Source organism: Colobus angolensis, unplaced genomic scaffold, assembly GCF_000951035.1.
Source record: "Colobus angolensis palliatus isolate OR3802 unplaced genomic scaffold, Cang.pa_1.0 Scaffold227, whole genome shotgun sequence".
In the NCBI taxonomy this organism is placed as follows: domain Eukaryota; kingdom Metazoa; phylum Chordata; class Mammalia; order Primates; family Cercopithecidae; genus Colobus; species Colobus angolensis.
Genome location: NW_012115455.1, coordinates 1,244,751 through 1,252,073, shown reverse-complemented (window position 1 = coordinate 1,252,073; position 7,323 = coordinate 1,244,751). Strand labels below are relative to the sequence as shown.

The 7,323-nt window shown below is 35.3% G+C and overlaps 1 protein-coding gene across 2 annotated transcripts in view; it reads right to left on the bottom strand.

The window, feature by feature from the left end:
- HMGN5 (high mobility group nucleosome binding domain 5) overlaps positions 1–7,323 on the bottom strand; it is an 86,739-nt gene that overhangs the window by 73,990 nt on the left and 5,426 nt on the right. The window contains exon 3 of one of the 2 annotated variants that reach the window (XM_011944120.1): positions 5,915–6,094. The exons of the other annotated variant lie outside the window; for it this stretch is intronic. The gene's annotated coding sequence lies outside the window, so the exon portion shown is untranslated. The remainder of the gene's footprint in view (positions 1–5,914; positions 6,095–7,323) is intronic. 2 annotated transcript variants of the gene reach the window in all.

The window sequence follows — 7,323 nt, the reverse complement described above, 5'->3', positions numbered from 1 at the left end:
AAAAAAAAAAAAAAGTCTGTTGCCTGAGAGCCTCTCTCTCTCTACCTATTCTTGAAGGGCAATAAGTATGTTAAGATTTTTCCCTTGGATGCTATTTTCTAGATCTTGTAGGTGTACTTCATTGTTTTTTATTTTGTCTCCTCTGCCTGTGTGTTTTCAAATAGACTCTATTTTCAAATAGCTCCACCTATTTGTCTCTACCTACCCCCAACCCCTGGAATCCACTGATGTTTTTACTCTATCCCTAGTTTTGCCTTTTCCATAATGTCATAGTTGAAATCATACAGTATGTAGCCTTTTCAGACTAGCTTATTTCACTTAATAGTATGGATTTAAGTTTCCTCTATGTATTTCCATGGCTTAATATATCATTTCTTTTCAGTACCTAATAATATTTCATTTTTAGATGTTAAAACATCTAATCTGTTCATTCATGTACTGAAGGACATCTTATTTGCTTCCAAGTGTAGGAAATTGTGAATAAAGTTGCTATAAACATCCGTGTGCTGGTTTCTGTAGACATAAGTTTTTAACTCCTTTGGAGAAACACCCAGCAGCATGATTGCTGGGTAATATGGTATGAGTATGCTTCATTTTGTAAGAAACCACCAAACTGACTTCCAAAGTGACTGTGCCACTTTGTATTTCCACCAGCAATGAATGATGTTCCTGTTGCTCTACATTCTCACCAGCATTTGCTGTTGTCAGTGTTCTGGATTTTGGTTATTGTAATAGTTGTGTAGTGATATCTCATTGTTGTTTCCATTTGCATTTCCCTCATGACATATGAAGTTGAGCATCTTTTCAAAAGTATACTTGCCAGCTGCATAATTTCTTTAATGAGGTAGGTGTTGGTTAATATCTTTGGCCCATTTTTAGTTGGTTGGTTGCATTTTTATTGTTGAGTTTTAAGTATTTGTATATTTACTTATTGTTGAGTGTTAAGTATTTGTATATTTTGTTATTTGTATATTTTGTAAAACTGTCCCTTATCGGATATGTCTTTTGTAAACATTTTCTCCCAGTCTATGGCTTCTCTTTTTATTCTCTTGACAGTGTCTTCTGCAGAGCTGAACTTTTAAATTTTATTTGGTAACAGATTTATTAAAATATAATTCATATATGATACAATTTACTCCTTTAAAGTGTACAATCTAGTAGTTTTTATCTGCACTATACTCAGTTATGTAATCATCACCACAATCAATTTTAGGACATTCTCACCACCCCAAAAAGAAACCCCATAACCTTTAGTTCTCACCTCTCAACCCCTCTATTCTCCCCAATCCCTCACCACCAGCCCCTAGCAGCTACCAATCTACTTTCTATCTAAGCAAATTTGCATATTCTGTGTAAGAAATTTGTTAATTTTAATGATGTTAAGGTTATTGATTATTTCTTTTATGGATTGTGGCTTTGGTGTTGTATCTAAAATGTCATTGTTAAACTCTGGGTCACCTAGATTTTCTCCTATGGTATCTTCTAGGAGTTTTATAGTTTTGCATTTTAAATTTAGGTCAGTGATCCACATTATTGCAATGGGTGTAAAATCTCACGTCTAGACTCATTTATTTTTACATGCAGATATCCAGTTATTCCAGCACCATTTGTTAAAAGAACTATCTCATTAGCTTAATTGCCTTCATTATTAAAGGTAATTTGACTATGTTAATGTAGGTCTATTTATAGGCTCTCTAGTCTGTTCCCTTGGTCTATTTGTCTGTTCTTTCACCAATACCACACTGTCTTGATTACTGTACCTTTATAGTAAGCCTTGAAATTGGGTAGTGTCAGTCCTCCAACTCTGTTCTTTTCCTTCAATATTGTTTTATGTTATTTTAAATGGTATACTTAAACATTTTTATTTCCCATGTCTATTGCTAATATTTTCAAATACCATTCTATTTATATATTGATTTTGCAGGCAGTTATCTTGCTCAAACCATTTATTATTTAAAATAGTTTATCAGTTTTTTTTGTATTTTCTATATACACGTATATTATTTACAATTGGCTATATTTAAATTTATTCCCTTCCAACAATTATAACTTTATTTTATTTTTCTTCTTTTATCAGATTGCCTAGAATATCTAGCACTATGTTGAGTAGAAGAGGTAATAGCAGTTATTCATGTTTCATTCCCATTGTCACAGGAAGAAGTTTAGCATTTCACCACCAAGTACAGTATTTGCTTCAGCTTTTTATATACATGTTTTAACAGATTAAAGAGGGTCCTTTTTATTTCTAGTTTGCTAATTTTTTAATCATGAAAGGAAGTTGAATTTATCACATTACATTTTTTCATCTATTGAGATGATCATGTGATTTTTCTTCTTTCTTAAGTTAATGAGGCATATTACATTGATTGCTTTTCAAATGTTGAACCAACCATGAATTTTTAGTGTTGGGAAAGGCAGTCTTGTGCATGCAGTCTTTTGACCCCCACTTGGCCATTTAAAATAGGTGTTGGGACTAAAACATTTCCTTAGCAAGAGATAAGCAGCCTACAAACCCTGTTCCAGGCTGGAAATATTTTTCTGTTTCAGACTTACTAAGTGTTCTTTTGTTTTACTATGTGTATGCATCAATGGCTCTCAGGCATGTCCTAGCTTTCTGTCTTTCAGACTGGGTTGGGGTGAGTGTGGATAAGGGTCCTTCCTCTAAGGCACAAGAAGGTTATGCTTATCCAATTGCTTTGTGTTTGTTGCTAGGGGGTACTGGCTGGCCATGGGGGGTACCAACACACACCATTGAAGCTGATTTTGCTCTGTCTTTTTTCTATGTAAGTAAAGTGTTGTTTTATCCAGGGATTGAATACATTATGTTCTTTGTGACTCTGATAAAGCAATGCAATGGGCATATGCTATTACAGTCAATTCCAGGGATTAGTAAGTGATGCCCAATGTTCTGCTTAACAGTTAGAATAATCCAACTTGGCCTTAAAGTACTATCCTTTTTATATGCTACTGGATTTGTTTTAATATTACTTAGTTTAGCAACTTTGTTTCTATTTTTCAAGAGATGAGATAGGCCTGTGAATTTCTTTTATTGAAATGTACTCATCAAGCTTTGGAATGAACAATAAGCTGCCCTTGAAATGATTGAGAAATACCTTTTTTAATCTATTATATTGAAGAATATGGGTAAAATTGGCATTATTTATTCCTTAAATGTTTGGTAAATTTTGCCAATGAAACAACCTGGGCCTATAGTTTACTTTGTGGGAAGGTTTTTAATTATATATACAATTTTAAAATTTTCTTATGTTTTTTAGTTCTGTACATATTTTAAACTCATAAGACACTTATTATTATTGTTTTACACATTGCTCATTCAGATTTACTCAGATATTTGACATTTGTGCCGTTCTTCACTTCTTGCTGCGTCTCTTGGCTATAATCTCTTTTATTTTACCTGAAATACATCCTTTAGCATTTCAATTAGTGTGAAACTTCTGGTGAATAATTCTCTTTTGTTTATCTGAAAGTGTCTTTATTTCACACTAGTTTGTAAGGGATATTTTTGTTGGCTTTAGAGTTCTATGCTGACAGGTATTATTTTAGCACAGTTATATTCTATGCTGACAGTTATATTCTTTTAGAACATTGAAGCCATGTTTCCATTGTCTTCTGCCTCTCATTTGTTCTGACACACAGTCAGCAATAATTTTTTTTTGCTGTTCCTTTTATGGTAATATGTCTTTTTAATTTTTGTGTGCTTTTCTAGTCTTTAGTTTTCAGTCACATCCATTTTTTTTAGATAAGATTATTTTCAATTGAGTGCTAGACCTTGTGATGAAAATGTGGTACTAATAATGAAGCTCCGGATGATGCTACCTTTTTTCAAAGACATATAACTGTTGCTTTTTGAGCCTATCCAAGTCACCTTAAAGGTTCCTTTGGAGTCCATTCAGTTGTTTGTTTTTTTCTTGTTCCTGGATTATAGCTGTTTGGAGAAGTGATGGTATGTGACTTCCGAGATAAGGTCATAAAAGATGATCTAGTTTCTGCCTTGTTCATTGGACTGTAAGCTGCAGTATGAGAACATCAACTCTCCGAAGCTGCCATGCCATGAGAAAGTCATGTGGTGAGGCCATATGCAGGCACTCTAGTCAGCATTTACAACTGAGTTTAATGTTTGAGTCATCTCAACACAGGCACCAGACACACAAATAAAGAAACCTCCAAATGGTTTTAGCCTGCAGCCATCAAGTGACTCCCAGCTTTCAAGGCTTTCCAGCTGAGGTCCTAATTACAGTAGAGAAGAGACAAATAGTCACCTCTGTGCCCTGATTGAATTCTTGACCTGCAGAATCTGTGAGTATAATAAAATGGTTGCTTCATGCCACTAAGTCTTGGGGTTGTTACACAACAATGGTGAAAGGAATGAGTGTTTTGGAGGTGTCAAAGGAAATAATGAAATGAAAACAAATAAAAAGTATAAGATTGGAGGGAAAAAATAGAGCTGCAATTTTTTATGGTTGATATAACTGTGTAAATAGAAAATGTAAAAGAATATACAGATTATACTATTAATATTCACACATGAGTTTAGAAAATTGCTTGATATAAGGTCAACATACTATAATCAATTGTATTTCTATATAGCAGTTATAAACATTCTACCTTTTTAAAAGGAGATATAAAGGGCAATGAATAGTCAGGACATTTCATGAAGAAGACCAAAGTAGAAGAATTTGCCATGTTACATTTCAAGATATTTAAATTTCTAGTAATTAATATGGTGTAGTAATGGCACAAAGGTAGACAAATAGACAAATGAAACAGCATACAGACACCAGAAACAGACTCATGAATGTATAATCATTAGATCTTTGACAAAGGTGGTATTGCAAAACAGTGGGAAAAGGGTGTAGTTTCAATTATTGGTGCTAGAATAATTGGATATCTCTTAAAAGAAAAATTAAACTTGACGTATATCTCAAACCTTACACACAAATCAATTCCAGGTGGATTGTAGATCTAAATGGAAAAAGCACCACAATAAAGCTTTTGTAAATAAATGTAAGATAACATCTTCATGTTCTCAGGGTCTGGAAAGATTTCTTTAAAAACTCACAGAAAAGCATTAACCATAAAGAAAAATATTTTACATATGATTAATTAAAAATGTTAAAAAAAGGCTAGCCTAAGGATAAAAGTTACTTGCAACACATAAGGGACAAAAGGCTGCTATTAGGAATAGAGACAAAGACAAAAAAAAAAATAGAAAAATGGAAAAAGTTCTTAACAGCTATCCACACAAAAAAAAATCAATGTCAATAAATATATGAAAAGATGCACAACTTCTTAGTAATCAGGGAAATGTAAATTAAAACCACAATGAAATACTATTCCTTGGAAAATAAAAGGGCTAAAAGAGAAACACAGTGTCCAGAATGAGGACCCTATGCTAATTTATATAATGCTAGTTATACCATACTTGAATTATGACATTCAATTCTGGGACGACCTTTTGTAGAAAAGAGAAACTGACAAACTGAAACATATTTAGAGACATCTCTAGAGATCACAACATATGAAAAATGGTTAGAGAAACAGGAAATATTAAGTTGGAGAAGAGAAGGCTTCATATTACAAGGATAAAGATGAGTTTATGATGGGTAATTATTAGAATCAAAGAAATATGAAAGGAAACAGATCTCAGTTAAATCTCAGAAAATAATTTGCTAATGTTTTAAGCTGACTAAAAGCAGAATGGAAATGCCTCTGGAATTTTCAGCTCACTGTAACTGGAGGTGCTCATAAGTAATTTCTGGACAACCACTCTATGGAGTTATTACTGGTAGGATGTGGGGGGAAGACAGAGAGCATATTAGGGTTTTCTAGAGGGACAGAACTAATAGGATAGGTGTATATATAAAGGGGAATTTATTAAGAAGTATTGACTCACACGATCACAAGGTGAAGTACCACATTAGGCCGTCTGCAAACTGAGGAGCAAGAAAGCCAGTCCAAGTCCCAAAACCTCAAAAATAGGGAAGCTGACAGTGCAGCCTTCAGTCTGTGGTTGAAGATCCAAGAGTCTCAAAGCTGAAGAACTTGGATTCCGACGTTCAGGGGCAGGAAGCATCTAGTAAGGGAGAAAGATGTGGGCTGGGAGTCTAAGCCAGTCTAGTCCTTCCACGTTCCTTTGCCTGCTTTTATCCTAGCAGTCCTGATAGCTGATTAGATGGTACCCACCCAGACTGAGAGTGGGTCAGCATCTCCCAGTCCACTGACTCACATGTTAATCTCCTTTGGCAACACCCTCACAGACACACCCAGGAACAGTACTCTGCATCCTCAATCCAATCAAGTTGACACTCAATATTAACCGTCTCAGAGGGTTAGACTGACTTCTGAGATTTTAAGGGGTTTAAAATTCCACCCTATCCTATCTTGTCTCTTTCTAATGATAACCAAATTTACTGACTCCTCTTTTGGAGTCAGTGATACCTAACGGAAGGGTGGGGCAAAACCTTACTCAAACTATCAAAAGGTTTTGGAAATAGCTGTTGCTCTTGAGTACAGCCTTATTGTTCCTTGAGACCATTTACAGTTACTGCTCAGGAATAACGAATGAAATGACATTCTATCCCTCCGCTGGAATTCTGTAAAGAGCTAATAAAAGTTACATCTCTAAGTCTGGCTTTTCAAAGCCGTGCACATTTATTTTCTATAGGTAAGTGGCGCCCTCTAGTGACTCTAATTATGAACGTACCATATGGGGTGAGATCAGACCTCTAAACACAGTACTTCCAGGACTCCCTCTGGTAAGGAGTAAAAGTTGCTTCCTGCTGATGCCCATCACTACATAGCAGGTGACTGAGACAGCCGAAGAATTCTTAAGCATAACACTCTGTTACTTAACCTACCCTATCTCCTCTGCCGATACTCCCCTTCTGCTGGCACTTGAAGAGAAAAAAACAGTATATCCTCCAATGTGTGGTAATTTTGTATGTGATTCACATATTTTTGTGTTAATGTGTGTTAATAGAGAAAAAATGTTATATTACTGATCTCCCATCTGCCAGAGCAGGCAGGAAGGTGGGCACCAGGGCATCATTGAGTGATGTTGGTGGTTCTTCCAAAAATCAAGGCTCTTTGAAGACCACCAATACTCCAGGCATTCTTATTTTGGAAACACGAAGATTTGGTTATGCTTTGTGTCCCCATCCAAATTTCATCTTGAATTGTAATCCCCATAATCCCCACACCCCCACACGTCTAGGGAGAGACCAGGTGGGAGATGACTGGATCATGGGGGTGGTTTCCCCCATACTGGTCTAGTGATAGTGAAAGAGTTCTCATGAGATTTCA